The sequence below is a fragment of the Heterocephalus glaber genome, unplaced genomic scaffold (assembly GCF_053883595.1).
Source record: "Heterocephalus glaber isolate CG9 unplaced genomic scaffold, H.glaber_assembly_v1.0 deba00001577, whole genome shotgun sequence".
In the NCBI taxonomy this organism is placed as follows: Eukaryota; Metazoa; Chordata; class Mammalia; order Rodentia; family Bathyergidae; genus Heterocephalus; species Heterocephalus glaber.
In genome coordinates, this window is record NW_028258358.1 from 27,745,376 (window position 1) to 27,766,895 (window position 21,520).

The 21,520-nt window shown below is 37.1% G+C and overlaps 1 long non-coding RNA gene across 1 annotated transcript; it reads right to left on the bottom strand.

The window, feature by feature from the left end:
- Positions 1–16,879: 16,879 nt before the first annotated feature.
- Positions 16,880–19,716, bottom strand: LOC147823534 (uncharacterized). Its single transcript, XR_015443725.1, has 2 exons — positions 19,473–19,716; positions 16,880–17,243 (listed from the first exon to the last, which is right to left on the bottom strand). It is a non-coding gene; the product is annotated as an uncharacterized LOC147823534 (long non-coding RNA).
- Between the last annotated feature and the right edge of the window lie 1,804 nt (positions 19,717–21,520).

Consider the following 21,520-nt stretch of genomic DNA (forward strand, 5'->3'; position numbering starts at 1 on the left):
GCTTCTATAGGATCAGCAGATAAAAGAATTCTGGGAGACTTGTTGAATTTTCTTGATGAAGGACACTTGCAAATCCATGCAGTAGAGCAAATTGAAGAAGTTTTGGGTCTTGTAAAAAAGATCTTTTAAGGTAATATAATGCCTAATGTGGAGAATCACCTTCAGCAATTACAAAATTTAATAAGAAGTTTGCTTGCAGTAGCCAAAACAAATTAATAAAAGGAATTACCTGCACTCACAATGAAACTTCCCAAAAAGGATTTGCAATGATTTTTAATAGGATCTGAGTTTTTTATATTATTATTATTATTATTATTATTCTTTGTTGTGGGTTTTAAACATTTTTTTAGTCATTAAGTTTATTGGTACATTTTATGTATACATTGTGATCACATTCATGATTGAAATTCCTACCTGTATATGGTATATCTTGGTTCTTGTTTTTCCCTTTTCCCTTTCACTCTCTTCCACCCCTCCCTATTTTTTAAAAAAAGTTGTTTCCATTTTTTTCTTCTTTTCTCATATTTTTTTCTTTCCCTTCTGTCCTTTCCCCTACCCCTCTCCACTCACATAGCTAAATGCATGCATCTTGAGACCATACTCTTAAGTGAAATAAATAGGACACATATGTGCAAATACTGAATAGTTTCCCTGCTGTGAGAAACTGAAAGTGTAAATGATGACCAAAATGTATAATAGATAATATGAAATAGGAAGAAAGGGTCCAAAAGGGAAGGGGAAGTAGGATCAGAGTTTCTAATTTGTGTTAACCCTAAAATATTTTTACACATTTTTGATAGATGGTACATACAAATAACCTAAATTTGAAGAAATTTAGAAATTTAAAAAAAGGAAAACCTTTAGCAATACAGACATCAGAATTCTTATTAAAATTGAAACTTATCATAACACAAATTAGTACTCTTAATCTTATATAATTTTCTAATATTGAATCAACAAGAAAAAATTAAGTTTGAAGAAGCAAGAATTTAAATACAGTCCACCCTTGATGTATGTGGGCTGCACATGTAACCAAACTTGGACTGAAAATATTTTTTCAAAACTTACATTGTTGCTGACATGTACTAGTCAGCCCTATGATGGTTGCCTCTGTACTAAAGATATACTGATGATTTTTCTTGTGATCATTGTCTAAACAGTACAGCACAGCTAATTATGTAGCATTTACATTGTATTAGGTATTATAAGTCATCCAGAAATTATTCAAAGTGTATGGAAGGACATACAAAGATTCTATGCAAACATCATGACATTTTATGTATGGGACTTTTTAGCATCTGTGGACTCTATTGTCCATCTGGGATCTTGTACCCAATCCCTAGCAGATATTGTGGGACAATTGTAGAAAGGTGATCTTTAAAAATACATAATTTCCTGAAAAGTCTGTTTTTCCAATGATTTGGTTTTGATTTGATGTTGAAAAAAATGCTGACAATGTAAGTGTGGATCCATTTCTCTATTCTGTTTTCTCTATAAACTTCATTCCAATTTCATAAGGTCTTAAAAATTGTCTTTATATTCCTTTTCCGGGCCTACCATTACTTTCTTGTGAACCCACATATGCCAATAGACAGCAGTATGTTCTGAGGATACCCCATTTCATAACATAAGGAAATAAGGCTTCTAACTTTCATATTAATACATGTAATGTGTCGACATTTGTGTTGCTACACTTGCTTTATTTATTTAATGGTAATATAGCATTGTTGCTTCCCTAATGTTGTGGAAAAAAGGACAACATCTGAATAGCAGCTCAGTAATCAATCCAGTCCGTTGCTCAAATTGCTCAGTCGGCTTCGTCCTAGATATGCCGAGTACTTGTTCAAGTGGGCCTGCTATACCGAAAGGCCTTAGGCCAAGTCCTGGAGAATTTCTGAAAAGAATTTCATTGCTCATGGTGCTAGAAGCTGGAGGTCTATGCGCAAGGGACCAGCAGAGTTGGTGTCTGATGAGGGCTCATTTCTTATACACAGTGCTTTCTAGTTATCCTCAGGCGAGAGACGGGCAAAGGGGCTCCCTCAAACTTAGTCTATTGATGAGGTGGAGCTCTCATGACCTCCTCACTTCCGCCATCTAGTATTATCACAATGAGGATTAAGTTTCAACATATGAAGTTTGGGGACGAACACAGCACAGCAAAGCCTAGTGAATATGTAATTATATATTTAATATTTGAGAAAAAGTCTGTCATTTAATATTTAGCACTTTATTCAAAATTCCAAAATAATAAATTCTTAATGCTTGCAAAATAAACACAGTATCAATAAAAGTGTTAATAATCCCACATAAGAATTTCATTCTTTGGATATTTGAGGATATTGTTTGTTGCCTCCAAAAGAAATCAAATAACTCTTCAGATTCTAACTTTGGCAGCTTGAAGAAAACTGACCACACTTTGAAATATATTGTGGAACTGGACAAAGGTTTCAGGACATGATTTGTAACTTACCTTCATTTAAAATTGCAAAAGTGAAAAACTGTCTGTGGACATCTACTAACTGCACTAAATAAGAGGCAAGTATGTTAAAAATCAATATGAAGGGCCAGGGATTTAGCTCAGTGGTTCTGCCACCTGCCTTGCAAGCACAAGGACCTGAGTTTGATCCCTGGTACCATAAAAAAATAAAGAAATCAATATGAAGTTACTATAAGAAAGCAGAGAACCCTGAATAAAATCTAAGGATTTATTTTTATCAATAAAAGAATTTTGAAAATTTCTGAGCAAAACTGATACAAGTTCCAAGTTCCATTTAGGGTATTTAAGCATCATTGAAAATTTTATACAAATGTAAAAAATCATATATATATATATATATATATATATATAAAATTATGTTGATTTATACTTGAGTCCATTGCTAAGTCCACATTTTAGACCACAACATTGAGAGGAAGAGCTCACAGATGCTTTTAAATTAACTATGATTGCAAGAAAAGTCTCAGATGTGGATTGGGTATTGGCATAAAGTTAGCTAGTTGGCATCAGAGTTAGTAACAGGTGGCAATAGTAGGCAGTAAAATTGCAAAGGCAGAACTGTTTGCATTTCCTGTGTTATCATAATCTTTTTTTAGAAAGTATAATTCTGGTAATTAAGAGCACTTTTTAAAAAAATGGAAGCCTAGAAGCACAGAAATATTTCTTATTCTTAATAATTTAGTTCACATAAAATGTTTTTAATCTTTCATCTCAGAATTTATAATGGTGACACATATGTAGTCTATGTATTCATAGTCATCATTTTATCTGATATAGGCATGAATCTGACACCCACAAAATATAAAGCATAACATTTTATTATCATCTTGCATCATCTACTGTCTTCATTGTGCACCTGATTTTTTAAAAAGATTGCCCTATTTTTCTAATATGCTTTCTACTGAAATTTTATTGATATTAATTACTACTGTTACATTTTAAAGCTTATGTATATTGTGCAATCTTTTGTTATTTTTCCAACAATAGTGTTTGTGTTTAAAATTTTATTTACAATGTGTCTTAAAATAAATGCTTAAAGTAAAATAATTGATATTAAAATTAAAAATGAAAGTACAAAACAAAACTATTTGGTATCACCAGCATGACTAACATCAATACTAATTACTCATAAGAATATAGATGTTCATCTTGTTTTTAAGTGTAACTATAAAGAAATATAGTTCAGCATCATGGTCTTGAAAAGAGAATGGTTTTAAATTTTGATAATGCCTCCCTTTCATAGTTCACTTATCTCTAAGCTTTCCCTGAATAAAGGAGGAAATGGTGTTTACTGTACATGGCTGTGGTGAAAATCACCTACTCTGAGGAAAGGATCCAGTCCAAGCCTGTCTCCCTGCTTTGTAGATGGCCTTTTTCTCCCAAATTCTCTTTATATCATCTGTCTTCCATGCACAACTCTGTTCAAATTTTTATTTTTATAAGAACATCAGTCATGTTGAGTTAGGACCTATATTGATGCCCTCTGCTTACCTTCATTACCTCTGTAAAGACCAATCTCCAAATAAGGTCACATTGAGAAGGACTGGGTATGAGACTATCAACATACAAAGTGAGGTGGGGACACAGCCCATATCACTCATCACTTGGTTCAAGAAAATAAGAGTTCATAAATGATAAAAGGTATATTTTATATCCAAATTCTTCAGGAAGCAGGACAAGTTGGGTGCTCAATTAAAGTTTTACTTACATTAATTAAAACAAATATATGCCCTGCTGGACTTGAAGTTATCTATCTGAGTCACAGTCACACCGAGATTTGTCATAATCCACATCTTCCTTTTTCTTTCATTTTATTTTTGTGCTGTCATTGTAATGAGTTCTTATTTTTGCTATGTTTGTCTCTCTCTAAATAAATTATGTCCTGCACGTATATCTCCAAATTTATCTGTTTTGGAAACTAAATTAAACTTGAAAAAATAAGTTACTAGTATTTAACTTTACATGAACACTTTGACACATATCCATATTATTGGTCTTAGTGACATCCAGTGGTTGTGACAGGTCAGTGTCAGGATTTCAGATTTTTGCAGAAATGTCTTTGCACTGTGCTTCTTGTCAAGAGCAGTTACTGCTCACTTTAACACACTTAATAAAATAGTACCTAGTCCTTTTTGAATCATAAACTGAACTTCCTTTCAGATCAAACATGGAGATGATTACAATGTTTTATTTTGTTTCACTTTTGTTGATAAATTAATGTACCCCATTAAAAAAATATTTAACCTACAAAAGCTACTTAAAGAGAAGTTCTAAACAGACATGGCTTAAATTTTTAAATAGTAATTTGTTTTCCCTCATCTTTATATTTGAGTCTTACTTAAGTAAAATTACAAAATATACCATTAATGGCACATGTTTTCTTAAAAAGTCAACATTTCTCTTCCGAGGTTCTTTTGAGGTACTAATTGCAAGGACAGCATATTTCATGAGAAGTGTTTTAAGTATTTCAAATTTCATGGTGAAGAAACTTTATGCTAAAACATGATTATTAAGGCCTGAATATGCTCCAATGGCTAAAGAGAGTAAAGAGTCAAACTTCTGCTAGATTAAAAGAGAGAGTCCACAAAATGTGCATTGTGAATATTTATGTCTTGAGGCATAGTATTTGGTTCTTTAGGCTGAGTTTCTGTTAATAACAATGCTGACAACCCACAATGTGGGAAAAAATCTTCACCTGCTCTTCCTCAGACAAAGGTCCACTATCTCGAATCTATAAAGAATTTAAAAAGATCAGACCTCCCAAATTTAAAGACCCAATCCAAAAATGGGCATCTGAAATGAACAGACATTTCTCAGACAAAGAAGTAGAAATAGCAAATAAATACATGAGAAAATGTTCAACATCACTGATCATTTGAGAGATGCAAATGAAAACAATGCTGAGATTCTACTTCACTCCAGAAAGAATGGCTGCTATCATGAAATCAACCAATAACAAATGCTGCCAGGGCTGTGGAGAAAGAGGAACCCTGCTCCACTGCTGGTGGGAGTGTAGACTGGTGCAACCACTGTGAAAAGCAGTATGGAGATACCTCAAAGAACTAGGACTGGAAGTCCCATTTGACCCAGCTATTCCACTGCTGGGGATCTTCCCCAAAGAATTAAAAGAATCATACCACAGTGATATATGTGTGCCCATGTTCATAGCGGCACAGTTTGTAATAGCTAAAACTTGGAAACAGCCCAAATGCCCATCAACTGGAGACTGGATAAAGAACATGTGGTTTTTTTATAAAATGGAGTACTACTCAGCCATAAAAAATGAGAAATTAGAGACATTTATAGCTAAATGGATGTACATTGAGGCGATACTCTTAAGTGAAATCAATAGGACACACATGTGTAAATACTGAATAGTTTCTCTGGTGTGAGAAACTGAAAGTGTAAATAAGGTCTAAATGTATAATAGGTAATGTGAAATAGGAAGAAAAGGGGCAAAAGGGAAAGAAGTGGGAGGGCTAGGGGAAAGGATAGAAGAGGATGGGATTAATATGAGAAAATGGAAAAATAGGAACAAAATCTTTGTAAATAGGGAGGACTGGAGGGGTTGAAGGGAGGGCTGGGCAAGGGTGAAAAATAAGAATCAAGAGAGACTATGTAAAGGTGCAAATTTCCAATGATGAATGTCATTATATTGTATACCTAAAATGTACCAATGATTAGAATAAATAATTGATAATGTAAAATAGGAAGAAAAGGTCCAAAGGGGTAGGGGTAGTGGGAGGGGCAGGGGAAAGGAAAGAAGGGAAAGGAAAAATGATGAGAAATGGAAAAAATGGAAATAAAGTCTTTGTAAATAGGGAAGGGTGGAGGGGGTGAAGGGAGGGCTAGGAATGGGGAAAAAATAAGAACCAAGATGCATTATGTAAAGGTACAATTCCCAATGAGAAATGTAATTGTGTTGTACACCTACAATGTACCAATAAAAGAATTTAATACAAAAAAAAACAATGCTAATCTATAATCATAGTGTTACCCTAAGTAAGTACAAACAATGAATTGTTAGTACTTTGCAGTTTTAAAAGTCAATCAGGTAAATTAACATATGCATAAGATAGTAAATCTGTCTGAATGACAGCAAGGTTATCTGTATGAGGCCCCTTTTGTCACACAGAACAAAATTAGAACCAAGTCATAATAGAACATTTGATCAAAATATATTTGCAGTGAATGGAATTCCAGAATGTGCCACTTATAATTTTTTTAATTTTTATTTATTTATTTTTAAGATAGCGTCTTGTTATATAGTTCGGGCTGGCCTTGAACTCACTGTGTAGCCCAAGGGGCCTGGAACTGCCAGCGATCCTCCTGCCTCAGCCTCCCAAGTGTAGGAATTACAGGCATGTGCAACCACACTCAGCCTATAATTTCCCTGGGAAATTGATACACATATACGAATCCTATAAAAAAAAGGGTTCACTGAACACATAATTAAGTGCTAGACTATTAGTGGGGGTAGAAAATGTTAGAGAAAGTATCAGTGGGCCGTGTAGAAAGTAAAGGCTTCAGGAGAAACAAATACCAGGACATTTGATTATGAAGGAAAGAATGAAGAAAGAGAAAGAAAGCAATTGAATTCTGAGTGGGTGGTATAGACAATGTGAATGTGTGTCACAGCATGTGGTGATGGGCAGAGAGAATCCCAACCACAGGTGCAGCTCTTTGGGGGAGAGCAGAGCACTTAGCCCACCAGGGATGGGCCCAGTTGATTGGTGCCTTGAACACAGTGTGATAGAAGCGAGACTGCCAGGAGCAAAAGGAATCATTACGGGTTTTTAGAGTTCAGTGATGTGATACTAGCAACATGAAAAGAAATGTAATCTATTATTTGGAACAAAGATGCACTGTTTTCCTTGTCAGATGAGTATTAGAGAAAAGCAGATACAAGTTTGTGCAAGCTTGGACAGTGAGGCTGGGAAGGAAAAGATTGCAAGACTTCTGAGGCCCTGAAAGAGTCTGGTGATTGGCAGCCTGAGGATGGTTCAAGTCAGCAAGGAGTCAAGAAGCCAACTGGAATATTGGCCCTGTAAATGGTCCTGCTTCTGAAGGAACAGAGGGAGGGTGACAGGGAAGGTAAATTTTATTTATAGGAAGAAACAAAGCTTTGGCATATTTAAAGGAAAAGATGTGTGGAGCTGAAAGTGTAACAGGTTAGGACCAAAGGTGAGAATTTCAGAGTCAAAACCCAGGCAATAAAGTTATGCCTTCAAAAGCATAATTCCAAGCCAAAAATTAGTCTTGGGCTGGGAGTGAGGTGGGGAGAGCAATGGATAAAGGTAGGAGAAAACTCTAATTGTAGAAACATAGAAAACAAGAAAAAGGAGAATATGGTATCTCAGTTGTCATGAAAACAATGTTTTATTCTGCCATAAATAAGGATAAGCAAGTCATATGTAGGAAAATGAAGAAAGTTTGAAACCATAATGTGAAGTGAAGTGAGACACACAAGTTTAAATATCACATGATTTCTCTTATATGAGAAGGCCAAAGTATAAATACAGAGCAAAATAAAAGATAGGTAATGGGAAACAGGAAATAGAGAGGTTGGTCTTTTGCGGAAAGGAAGAAGACCGTGAGCTAGATGAAATGGGGGAGTGAAAAAACCATGAAGCTGTGTTATGTACATGGACCAACTTCCCACAAGGAATGCAGCAATGGTGTGCTGAGAACATGCACCGATAAAATATGAAAGTTAGAAAAGAAGACAATTATTTTTAAAGAATGGATAAGGCCAGGAGCCTATTCCAGTGGTAGAGCCTGCCTGACATGTACGATGCTCTGGATCCAATGGCTCATACCAGGAGAGAAAAAGAATCAATAAGTAAGTAGCTACAAGTCCAGCAGAGAAATCAAGTACAGTCTACACTGAGAAATGGCATTCAACACACATGGGAATGAAAGAAAAAGCGAGATAGAGTTTGCCATTGTTAACTTTAGAGAAAGTGTTTCCATGGACTTATTAGGTCTCTGTCCACATTTTGAAAAATTGAGCAAATTGATGTGGAGACTCATGAACTGAATTGAAAGCATCTCTTCTTTCATTCTGTTACTCTGATTAGTGACAGAAATGAAATGCTATTTGGAAAAGAAAGATGAACTAAAAAAAATCATTTTTATATGATGGGGTACTACTCAGCCATAAAGAATGAGAAATTAGACACATTTATAGCTAAATGGATGCACATTGAGGCGATACTCTTAAGTGAAATAAATAGAACACACATGTGAAAATACCAAGTAGTTTCTCTGGTATAAGAAACTAAAAGTGTAAATAAAAATCAAAATGTATAATTGATAATGTGAAATCAGAAGAAAACTTCTAAAAGAGTAGGGGAAGTGGGAGGGGTAGGGGAAAGGGAAGAAGGGAAAAGAAAAAATATGAGAAAAGGAAAAAATGGAAACAAAGTCTTTGTAAATAGGGAGGGGTGGAGGGGGTGAAGGGAGGGCAGGGGAATGGGGAAAAAATAAGAACCAAGATACATCATGTAAAGGTACAAGATCCCAGTGATGAATGTAACTGTACTGTACACCTAAAATGTACCAATAAGCTTAATAAAAAAAAATCATTTCAACAGAGTAAACTAAGGCAATTTTCAAAACAGAAAGAAGTCTTAATGAATGAGGATAGGGCAGGAAAAGTTAAACTAGAAGGCAAAGAACAGAAAAGCCAAACAAGCACCTTCCCAAGTATGAGGAGATGGGAGCAGGGGAGAGTCAGATACTTACTTGCAACATCAGACATTAGTTTTTGAGAAAAGGACATACTGGGCTCTGAGACTTGAGAGAAGAACAACTGCATCTGTAGGAACAGATGGGGAATAAAAGATGAGAAAACAAGCAGGAGAGAGAGATTAAAGAAAGAAAGTAAAGCCTGAAAAGTTTCCGTGGAAAATGGCCCAGGGAGCCAATGAGGGATAAATAGTGGGAGCGCTGAATTACAGAAGTGGCCAAGCTGACACTGCACTGCAGATCTTTGGCCGCCAGCTACACTCAGCCACACGCTTTCTCCAGCAGCACTCTGCAGTCTGCAGAAGGCTCACCTCCGTGCCCTCCACCCTACAGACGGAAGGCCCTGGAGGGAGAGATTCCCAACAGTGGCAGAAGGTGAATGGAGGCAGCTGACCACTGCATGCGAGGTGGAGAGGAGTCAAGTTTGGTCTAGTGACAGAGCCTGGTCTCAGCAAAGAGGACTCCCCTGAGAGATGCTGTCTCTCCCATTCAAACCAGAAAGCACGTTTTAACAGTTTGTGGAGGAGAGGGAGATAAGAAAATGTGTGAACAAGCTGAATTTGACGGGCTACCATAGCCCAGGAATATTAACCATGAGGTCAAAGGCTCTGGTATGAGCTTGGACTTTGAAAAATGTCATTTTGGACTTGAGAGAGACTAAAACAGTGACGAGGAAGGTCAAGAGCTAGATTCTAGCAGTTTGGGCAAATGAATTGCTTTTTTCTTAGAGCATGGTTCTCAAAGCACGATCTTCAGAGCACCATTTATAAACCTAAAATGCAACTTGTTAGGAGTCATCTCAAAAAGAGAAACTCTGAGGAAGAGGTTTAGTAACTCAAGTTTGTTTGTTTGTTTGCTTGTTTTTATTGTGTATATTTAAGGTGTGAAACATGGCGATTTGATAGAAATCTACATAGTGAAATAATTACTGCAATTAAACAATTTAACACATCCATCACCTTCCAGGTTTTAAAAAGGCCTTCAGGTTATTTGATGATCACTTGAGTTTGAGAACCACTGTGTTAGAGAAAGAGGAAGGACAGCATGTCAAACCAGGACCTCGCCTATAAAAAAACAACAACTGATCGATATTCTGACATGATTAGCACCAATAATAATAAAGTAACAAATCCTTATTTAACACTTTTAATCTTTTAACATTCTTTCAAACATGTCCTATAATTTAATTTAAGCCAGACAGTGCCTTTACAGAGTTGGGCATACAGGAGGAGACAAAACAGGAGAATAATCTAAAAGCAGTGTTTTGGAGTTGAGAAATGTTTTTAAGATGCTATCATGCAGTGATATGAAATCCTTTTAAGGCAAAAGGAATTCTACCAAAAATTTTAAAAATCTATTTAAATGGGAGAAAATGGATAAAATTAGCAAAAGTTTTTTTAAATCAGTTTTATTGGTACACGTTAGGTATGTAATATAATGATATTAATCTTTGAGAATTTGCACCTTTACATAATCTCTCTTGGTTCTTATGTTTTCCCACTTCTCCTGCCCTCGTTCAACCCCTACATCCCTCCACATTAACAAACACTTTTTTCGTGCCTCTCATCATGCACAGCAGCCATGGCATCCATCAGTGTCGTGTAGATGTTCTTTCAAGGCATACTACTGAGAATGTCCATTAATGGAATGTTGCTCCAAGAATGATGCAGGCATGGTCAGCTGAAGAAGCCATGATGCAACCAGACTCATGGTTGCTAATATTGAAGATATTTGAAGTCTTTATATTCTGAGATGGTTCATTATGCAGTGATAATTGAACCAGGATGCTGATTTCTGTGAAGACATCAGGATTTGGGAGTGAGGGGAGGACAAGGAGCTGTGCTGCCTCCTCTTGGACATCAGAGAGCTCCTGTGATGGAGGTGCGGAAGCCACACCAGCCCCATGCACAGGATCTTGCTATGTAGTTCGGGCTGGCCTTGAACACAGTATATAGCTGAGGCTGACTTCAATTGCATATCCTCAGTCTCCAGATCCTGGGATTACAAGCATCCTCCACTACATCTGGAAGCAGTTAACAATTGCTGGCAACTCGCGACCTGATACTCTCTTCCTGATAAACGCTGTTGCTCCCAGCCGGCCGCACAGTCATGAATGGTAAACAAGCGGTGCTCCGAAGGGGACTGTCCTGTACAAGCTATCTTCTTCAGGTTCACTTCTTTGCAGATCCTGAAATCAAGATTTCAATAGCTTGACGTTGCTGGTATCAGGTTGACCCTACGATAGAAGAAATTTGTTATACAACTTTCTAGATTAGGCCCAGGGATGCCATAGCCACATAAAATCCTCAGGTGTACTTCACAGTACAAAACACTAAAAAACTGGAGGAGCAGAGCTGCCCCAGTGCCAGGGAGGTGAGCTGCACAGTTGCCAACAGCAACACTCTCCCCCCACCCTGGTGGCTGCGCTGAGACAGTATTTGGATCCACAGCACAGAGGTGCAGGGGGTCATAAAGGACATTGTTCTGAGCTCCAGAAGATAGAGCAGAAGTGAGCGACAGAAAGAGAACCTTTCTCAGGCTCCTTGATGAAAATGGAAGCCCATTGGAAAAGTGAAGAAAATCTCTGCAATAAAGGCACCCCAGACCACTGTAGTTGCACACTGAATCAGGCAGGATGGTGTGTGACTGCAGTCCCAGCACTCTGGACAGCTGAGGTAAGAAGGTCACATGGTGGAGTCCAGCCCAACAAATTTGGTGAGCTAATGAGACCCTTAGTGGGTATCTGAAGTAAAATGTCTGAGGATATAGTTCACTGAGGAGATGCAGAGTACAAGCCCCAGTAATGCAAAAATGAAAAACTAACAGATAGATGATAAGTAGATAAAAACATTCATAGATACTTAGACAAAAATAACAAAATAAGTGCCCACTGATTTATTTAGTATGAAGAAAAAATGGCTGTCATGGGCGGAGACAGGGGGAGAGCTCCCCGCAGTCCTGGGCCTGACTCTCCCAAGGTCGCAGAAGGTTGTGGAAGAATCAGAGACTGAAAGCTTAGAAGCAAAGGTGTACTTTTATTCAGCAAGCATGTAAGAGTAGAGCTGCCTTCTCGCAGAGAGACAGGCAGGGGTGCCCGAAATGGAGGCACCATTGAAGGGGGCTCAAAATGTTGGTTTTATAGTAGTTGGGGCCTATCCTGCCTCTGGGCTGAGGGTGCCCCTACTTGATTGGTTAATGATTAACTTAGCTCATTACTAGAGACAACAGGGAAGGATCTTTTCAGATGCCCTTTACAACTTAGGGCCAAGGTTCTTTTTCCTTTTGATCTTAGCAAACCAGGCTTTGCAGGGTACAGAGTGAAGAGGAGATGCAACCTCAGCAGACTGTCAGCTTTTTATGGGTGGTTAAGCCTGTTCTGCCAGCTATCTGAACTCTTTTGGGGAGGGGCTCATCTCTCCCTGCCTAGGGTTCTCTATCCCTACAGTGCCATAGGCTTTTCTATTACATGGAGACTCAGGTTATGGAACCCCAAGACATGAGCTCACTTCCTTGGCAACATGTCCAAACGGAACTTGGAATCCTTGTTAGTGGGTGTCACAATCTAGTAACAGCTGTCTCCCAAGCTCACTTGGCCAGAGACGGTCAACAGTGAACATGCTGAGCTGCTTCTCCAATTCGAGAGGCTGCAGCCTCAGGACCCCAGGTAGAGAAAGTATCTGTGCAAGATTAAGAAGACAGCTGACTATGTTCAGATGCTGCAGGACTGCCAAAGTCACCCCATTGAAGGTCTCCCCAGGAGTGAGCACCAGTGACCTACCACAATCAAGGCACCCCAGAGAAGTCTCCCTAAGCCTAAATACCAATGGCACAGAAAGTATCTGTGCAAGATTAAGAAGACGACTGACTACGTTCAGATGCCGCAGGACTGCCAAAGTCACCCCATTGAAGGTCTCCCCAGGAGTGAGCACCAGTGACCTACCACAATCAAGGCACCTCAGTGAAATCTCCCTAAGCCTAAATACCAACAGCACAGAAACTGGGAAGAGCCCGGGGCAAGTATCACCAGGCCCAGAAACACCCAGTAACTCTGGGCAGGCCTCCCCAGAGCGGGACACAGAAAACCTAGAGAATCAAAGTCCGGGGGGGGAGACCAAAGTCACACCCACCGGCCCCCGAGAGACACTAAAAAGCCTGGTGTACTGCCAGCCAGGCCAGGGTGGAGCCTATGGTCCCTTCTTCCCGCGCACCTCCACCACCCACACCTCTACCCGATCTGCCCTGATTTCGGGAAGAGACATCATGACAAGGTCTCTTGAGAATTCTATCCCCTCTGAGGGCCTGTGTGATAAAGATCAAGATGTGTGGTGTTTGGACAAAAAACAGCTTTTCACCACACACTCGGTAGAGGAGGGAGGTGACCCGGACACTGTGTCACCTCAGTTGGAGTTAGAAGAGGCCATTAGGCTTTCTGAGCTGAAGAAAGATTCTGAGCTCTTAATTAATTCATCACCTTGTATACCAGAACATCCTGAAGTGCCTTGTCCAGGAGAAGAGAAATCCGTCCACCACAGAGCTTCAAGCTGCAGGAGAAAGCTGTATTATGCAAATGGCCACACTTTTCAGGTCAAACACGTCAGCAGGCAAGCTCGCTGCGCTGTCTGCACAGACTTAGTAGGGGTACTTGGCCACCAGCTGTATAAGTGCATCAACTGTAAACTCTTGGTTCACAAGAAGTGCCACAAACATGTCATAAGTGAATGTGGGCAGCATTCTTTACCACCAGAGCCCATGGTGCCAGTCGATCCATCATCCATGGCTTTAGACCCTGCACTCACAGCGATCCCGCATATCCTTTCAACTCATGAGGCTTTAGAACAAGTTGATGAAGAGAATGAGGCAGGGAACACCGGGGAAGGTGGCAAAGCTTCATCTGGTTTAGATCTTGGGGACTTTTAATTTTATTATTATTTTTTTTAATTTTAATTTTTTTTGGTACCCGGGATCGAACTTGGGTCCTTCTGCTTGCAAGGCAGGCGGCAGAACCACTGAGCTAAATCCCCAGCTCATGAGGACTTTGATTTCCTCCGAGTGATTGGCAGAGGAAGTTATGGGAAGATACTGTTAGTCCAACTGAAAAAATCAAATTGTGTGTATGCAATGAAAACAGTGAAAAAGGAGCATTTCTACACTTATCAGGTACAGAGAGAGAGGCACATTCTACAGCAGATATCCAATTATCCTTTGCTAGTTGGACTGCATGCTTGCTTCCAGACAGAAAGCACACTGTTCCTTGTTCTAGACTATGTCAGTGGGGGAGATCTACTGTTTCACGTGCAGCAACAAAGCATGCTTCCTGAAGAACATGCCAGTTTTACTCTGCAGAAATCAGTTTAGCAGTCAACTATCTTCACCAGCTAGGAATAATTCACAGAAATTTAAAAATGGAAAATGTATTACTAGACTCAGAAGGGCACATTAAACTCACCGATTATTGCTTGAGTAAGGAAGGCTTACAGCCAGGACACATGACCCGCACTTTCTGTGGCACTCCTCATTTCATGGCTCTAGAAATTCTAAGAGATGAAGATTACAGTTTCGGTGTGGACTGGTGGGCTCTTGGAGTAATGATTTACGTGATGATGATCGGAGAGTCTCCATTCCATCTTGATGAGAGCTCTGATAGGCCTTATGAAGACTCACTTGAGAATCTCTTCCAAGTAATTTTGGAAAGAGACATTGTCATACCTCATTTTCTGTCTGTACAAGCTGCAAGTATCCTAGAGAGTTTTCTGAACAGGGATCCAAAAGAACGACTGGGTTGTCATCCTCACAGGGGCTTTGCTGATGTTCAGGAGCATCCATTCTTTCAAAATGTGGACTGGGGCATGATGGAGAAAAAGCAGGTGGTGCCTCCATTTAAACCAAATATCTCTGAGGGATTTGGTTTGGACAACTTTGATCCTGAATTTACTAACGGATGTGTCCGGCTCACCCCTGATGATAATGACGTCGTGAGGGAGCTTGATGGATATGAATTGGCAGGTTTTGAGTATATCAATCATCTTATGATGTATGAAGAAGAAGGAGTATGATCCTCATTTTTGAACTATGCATTTTACTTATGTTACTGTTTAATGCTTGGAAAAACTTGTTACCAGCCTGAATAGAATTAGCCATTTCAGAGATGTCTGGAAGCTAATTTTAATTTATTGTTTTGAAGTTATATTTAGATGTAATACTTGATTCTTATAGTCTATAGTAGAGAATATGGAACTTTTTGTTCATAGATTAGATTTTTATGAAATGATTTAAAAAACATTGAGGCAATCGCTTGTTAACCACACTTGTATATACATTCCATTTGTTGAGTGGGACATAATGCCTAATATTTTTTCTTTTTACTTGTGATACAAGAAAACAATCTACCTTTTCAGTAAAATATCTTACCCATGGTAGTTTCTTTCCAATCACGTTACCTATACCTTTTATGCCCAGTTTATGCAGTCTTCAGGAAAATCCAAAAACTAGAAACAATTTTGAATAAAAACACATATACTTGTATCTTCTTTATATGAAGAAAATACAATATACTACTGCAAGCTTTGGAAAGGTAAGGGTTCTCATGAAATGGGGCATCTGAAAGGGACTGAAGGATAATTTAGGAAATGTTTGCAAATTTTGAATTGTTCTAAATTTAAAACTAGATCATTAACTAAAATTAAATTAAGCTAAGATTGTACCATTAGAACTTGGGCTTTTGAACCTCATTTTGAGAAACACTTTCTTCAAGGTATTCTTTTGTCCTCCAGTTAAATAATACAAAGTGTGTTCATGCTATAATATTTTAAAATGTTACAAGCAGAAATTTACAACTTTATGAACATTTTTGAACAAATTTTACATGAATGACTTCATTAGATACCTTCCTTGTTCCCCTCAACAAAATCTTATCAGTTTTCTGCCAATGATATCCAAATGATGAGCATTTTTCTCTGATGAGGTTTTCACCATTATTTAGGGTGGTCTTTTGTTTCTCAATTTTTTAAGTAATAAGATTAACTGTATATTTTATAGAGAACTGCATTACAAATATGTTTTCAACTATTTTTGTGGTATTTAAGTGTTATGTCAGTTCTTTTCATGTCATATAGCAATTGTCTCAAAATACTCTTTAGGGGAATAAGTCAGTTTATAGTCAGAATGGTTGACATTCTGGTGTTCTAAAAAAATTTATTTTGCATAATCCTGTAGTCAGATCATTTTATGCATATGTAGCTTGTGTTAAATTTCAAGTACTGTGTTGAGCACTAGTATATTTACTGTATGAATTTGTTTTGTTTTGATTTTTGTCATGTAGAACACGCCTTGGTCATCACAATGTAATCTGTCTGTGTTCTTTTTTCATGTTTACAGCCTTTAAATAAAACATTTAATATAAGTTCAAAACAAAAAAACCCAAAAACAAAAAAGCAAAGCCTTAACTTACATTTTGACCTTAACATATACCAAGTACATAAATTTGGAAACTTTTGATTATTATAAGGTCCATATTTTACCGTGTATGTAATCTTGATGTAATCCAATTATCATTATATTAAAAACAGTAATGTGCTGGTCTCTGTGCTTTTTTTATGTTTTTGTGTACATTAAATAGTCCAAAGTCTAGTAAAATCGGTGATAAATAACCACGTCAGCTTTAATATCCTATTTTGTCTCTTATGCAATATGAAGAACACAAACTGTGATGAAACTGAAGTGGAAATATATGCAAGGGCTGCAGACAACATAAGAATTGAAAATTCAAATGAACAGCACAGATAGTTGGAGTACAATCAGAAGCATAAAAAGAACAATTCATTATAGGAAGGCCAAATAAACAATCCAGAGGGAGAGGTCACAGAAATAAAAATAATGGTAGTTGTGAGGACAGCTATAAAAATGTCAGGCATACCTCTCTTTTACAACCAGGGAAATGAAATCCAGAAATACTTGATAGCTGAACAAGCTGATTTTCATAACGACAACCAATTTCAACCTAGGTGAAAATACACCGTCTAATGAATGATTTCACCTTCCTGAATGTTAAACACACTTACATTTCGGATTAAATAATTTGGTATATTAAAGCATATTAATTCACAAATATTTACATAATAATTCTGCTCTTCATTTATTAGGGTTTAAGTTAGTTTTCGTAACGTTTTCTCCTTAATTGTTGCACTTAAGAAGATACTGCAAACCATTCTGATAAATTTGCTTTCATATGTTTCTGCTTGTCGACCTATGTATATGCAGCCTTATGGTATCACCTGAAACAGATGAGGTTCATATCAAAATATAATAATTTCATAATTAGATTATGCCATTAGTCAAGAATTTTAAAACCTCAATATTGAAAAATACTGATTTTCTATACCTTTCTTCACTTAGAGAAAAATGCAAATATAATTGGAAAATAACCTGAAAGTATTGTAGAGTAGTTCTAATTCCTAGACATACAGTAGTCTCTTGATTTCTCAAACTACTATATGGAAATTATATTTATCAAATAGCTATTAGTAATTATTGATGAAGTATTCACTTATTGAAGAGTAAATGAAAATATGAAAGTGAAGCTTTTTTATATTTGCACTTTATTTGTAATGTAAAGGGAATTCTAGGCTCATGCCTTTCTTCATATTATATTTAAAAATTCCACAGATGGAAAAAGCAAAGACTAATCTTGTCCTAATGAAAACCTTTTATTTTCATTTCTTTCTACTGTTTTTTCCCCTAAATATCCAAAGAAAAAGAAAAGAGAGAGAAAATCTGGTAAGCTACACTAACGGCAATTACAGGAACACACACCCTTACCCATCTGTAAGTACAAGGCATTTGATTTGCAGGAGAAACGCGGTAGCCCTTTGTCCAAACTACTGCTCAAGTATATTAACGCCTGTCTTTTTTCCCTCTTTGTTAAACAAAATTTCTTACTGTCTAATAGGAAAGCATATTTCTATAGGGTAATTGTCTTTTATTCATTTTATTTATGTAATTATTTATGTATTTTTGTAGTCCTAGTGGAGATTGAAACCTGGGCACTCCTATCACTGAGCTATATCCCCAAACCTTCCCTAAGAATTATCTTGAGACAGAATCTCACTAAGTTGCTCAAGCTGGTCTTGGATGTTCAATCCTCCTGCCTCAGCCTTCCTAATAGCTAGGATTACACTCATGCACCATCACACCTCTATTAGCTTCTATACATTTAACCAATATGTTCAATTCATAAAACCAGGTCTTAGAAGGAATGGGAAATTGATGCTTGAAGCATTTCTAGTGTTCTTAACTCACTACAAGAGAATGGAAAAATAAATGAATTTTTATTCTACCAGAAGGCATGGCTAACAGGTCCAAAGTACCCCTGTGTGACTTAGAAGGTACCAGGCCAACCTCCAAGAAGGGTTGTGTATGTCCTGATTACTCTGGCTTCATCCTTTGACAAGATCAGAGCTGAACGAAGGGCTGAATGCCAGGTGCTCCGGGTACATTAACTCTGACATTTCTTTCTCAACTGATCACTTTATCTTACGTGCATATACAAATGCATGTACATAACCACGGAAGATGTGGAGCCTATAGTTTTCAACTTGTGTGCAAAGACCAGAAAGAAAATACATTTGGGTTTTTTTCGTTCCTTTTTTGTTATTTGCAAATGACCAAAATATCATCAATGCCCGAAATGGTTTCAAAGCCATACAATTAAAACAAAGTGAATGTTTGATGAGATTTTTGGAAAGCACAAATTCATGAATTAAAACCAAGGAGTTTTCACAGTAACTAACCACATATTTATCAATTTCGTTGCAATTTGACTATAATGAAGACTCAAGAATGCAAGAAGTTTTACATAGTGACACGGTACTTTAGAGCTGCACAATTTGATTCGCTAGTAGTACTTATTTATCCTGGTTTTACATTACTTAGCAATATATACTAATATCCACTATGTCCTAAGAATTAGCCCGGGGTTAAACTTTTATAATTCTCAGAACTAGTGATACTTCATTGATGTCTCATGAGAAGGTGTTATTTTTTTTACTGCCATTAATTTAAAATAAACAAACTCCCAAGAATGCATGCCCTACAGAACTAAAATTTCATTCCCAATTTCTCTTGTCTGCTTCTCAATTCATCGGCATTTCTCTCCATCTATCGGAATAATTTTGCCGAATCACATTTCAAAACAGACACTTTCAGGCGGTGTTGGGGGTCATGCACTCACAGCGTGGGGTTTCCGCAGCCCGCCCGGCCTCTCCACGGCCCGATCCCTCACAGCCGTCTTCGTCTTCATCGTCGCAGTCTCCACTGGCCTGCTCCGCCACACCCCCGCCACTGCCGGGTGCGAGCAGCTCCCACCTGTCAGGCTTGGGCGACCTCACCTGCAGCAACTAGACGTGGACACCGAGAAATGTTTTTGATAGCTAATTCAAGTCTTCTAAGAACGCTACTCAGAAACTTAGGTTAGAAACTACAATTATTCTTTAAGGGTCCACTACCTTCATGCATAGACTTAACCCAATCAAAACTTCAAAATATTGAAAACAACTGAAATAATAATAAATAACAGGCAAAGTTTTGTATCCGTAAAGAATACAAGCACCCCTTAACCCTACGTTAAGGCTCTGCAAAGCAAACACAATTAGGCCTTTTTGCTTATGGCAGTTTGGAAATCCTATTTCTTATTAAGCAATGTTGGTGTGTTTTGTAAATCGATAGTCCAGAATTTCTCAAAAATGTCTTTCCAGAAAAGAATTCTACCAAAAGAATCTAGAATTTTATAGCTCTGTTTAACCTATGTCGGGTCAAATACATAGTCACACGTAACAGATAAATGAATATTGGGACAAATTACGTAAGTCTTACTTGAATTTCTAGACATCATATTAGAAATTTAACTAACTTCTCAGTCATTTCATTTACATTTATGAGTAAAATAGAATAGCCATTTGTCCCACACAGCATAGGGATCCCGGTAATATTTTAATAATATTGGAAATAAGTGAACTTCTTTCCAAAAAGGTGATGGTATGAATAATAGAATATTTTACTGAAAGCTAAGTCTGAATAAAATAATCCAAACTGTGACATGTACTCCTCTAAGGCAGTTTTGGAGAACACATGACCAAGCGTAATGACTGCAGGGCACTGCTATATTATGAATGAAATATATGCCTGTTGACTACTTAGTGGATATTTAAATTCTCATGGTGCTTTATGAAATATTTAGGTTTGACACTTTTGCAACTTTCCAAAAAGTAGTTTCAATTTACAGATGGTAATTAAACACATAACCCAAAGATAGCATTTCCTATTGAAAAACATAGAGTGAAATAACCTCAGTACATCTAAGACACATATATTTAACATTTAAGAATACTTGGATTAAGTAACTGGACTTGGAAATTCATAAACTTCAAAATTAAAAAAATTAGGTCACACATTCTGAAATATTACAATTTTTAAAAAATTTAATTTAGACACATCAAAATGCTAAAGCGATTCGACAAAGATTTAAAATTTTTATTTGTGTTTCCCAGCAATTCTCATACATGCTATACATAGGTATTAAATTTAGGAAGAAGTGTTCTTCTGAGGTGATAGGAATTTAATAAATGTATGTTAAACAATGCTTCTGCACTGTGTTTGACACAATGATGTGTATAGTACTTTCTGGGAAATGACAACAGGTCTGCGGCAATGAGGAAACAGCTATATGTACCAACCACAAAAAATTCAAATATGAAAAAAGGAGAGTAAAAACAAACGGCTTTGTATTGTACTTTTTTATTTGTTATTTTGAAATATGCCATTTAACAAGTATTTACTATAATCATAAATGGATTGGACTCCAAAGTCTGACATACTTAGACACGAATCCTAATTCTGACACACACTAACTGTGAGACAGAAATATTAGTTAAATTACTGAACAACTGCACTCCACATCTAAAGTAAGGAAAATAATTTATGTATTTCATTGTTCATGTTCTGAGAAAAACATATGTGCTTTACAAAGCCTTAATGTGCCAGGGAATTAAAATTTAAAACATTTTGATTATTAATTTCCACTTTATTAAATATTCTATTAAAATATTATAAACACTCAGAACACATCGATTGAAAGAGTTATTTCATAGACAGTCCTATTACATGAATTACATTAAAATTTTTCAAAGTATAATCTGACAAGTACACCAATTTTCAACTCTCTGGTGATGTGTTGTTCCCTTTTTGACTCTAATATCCTTTTCCAATATTTTCCCATATCAA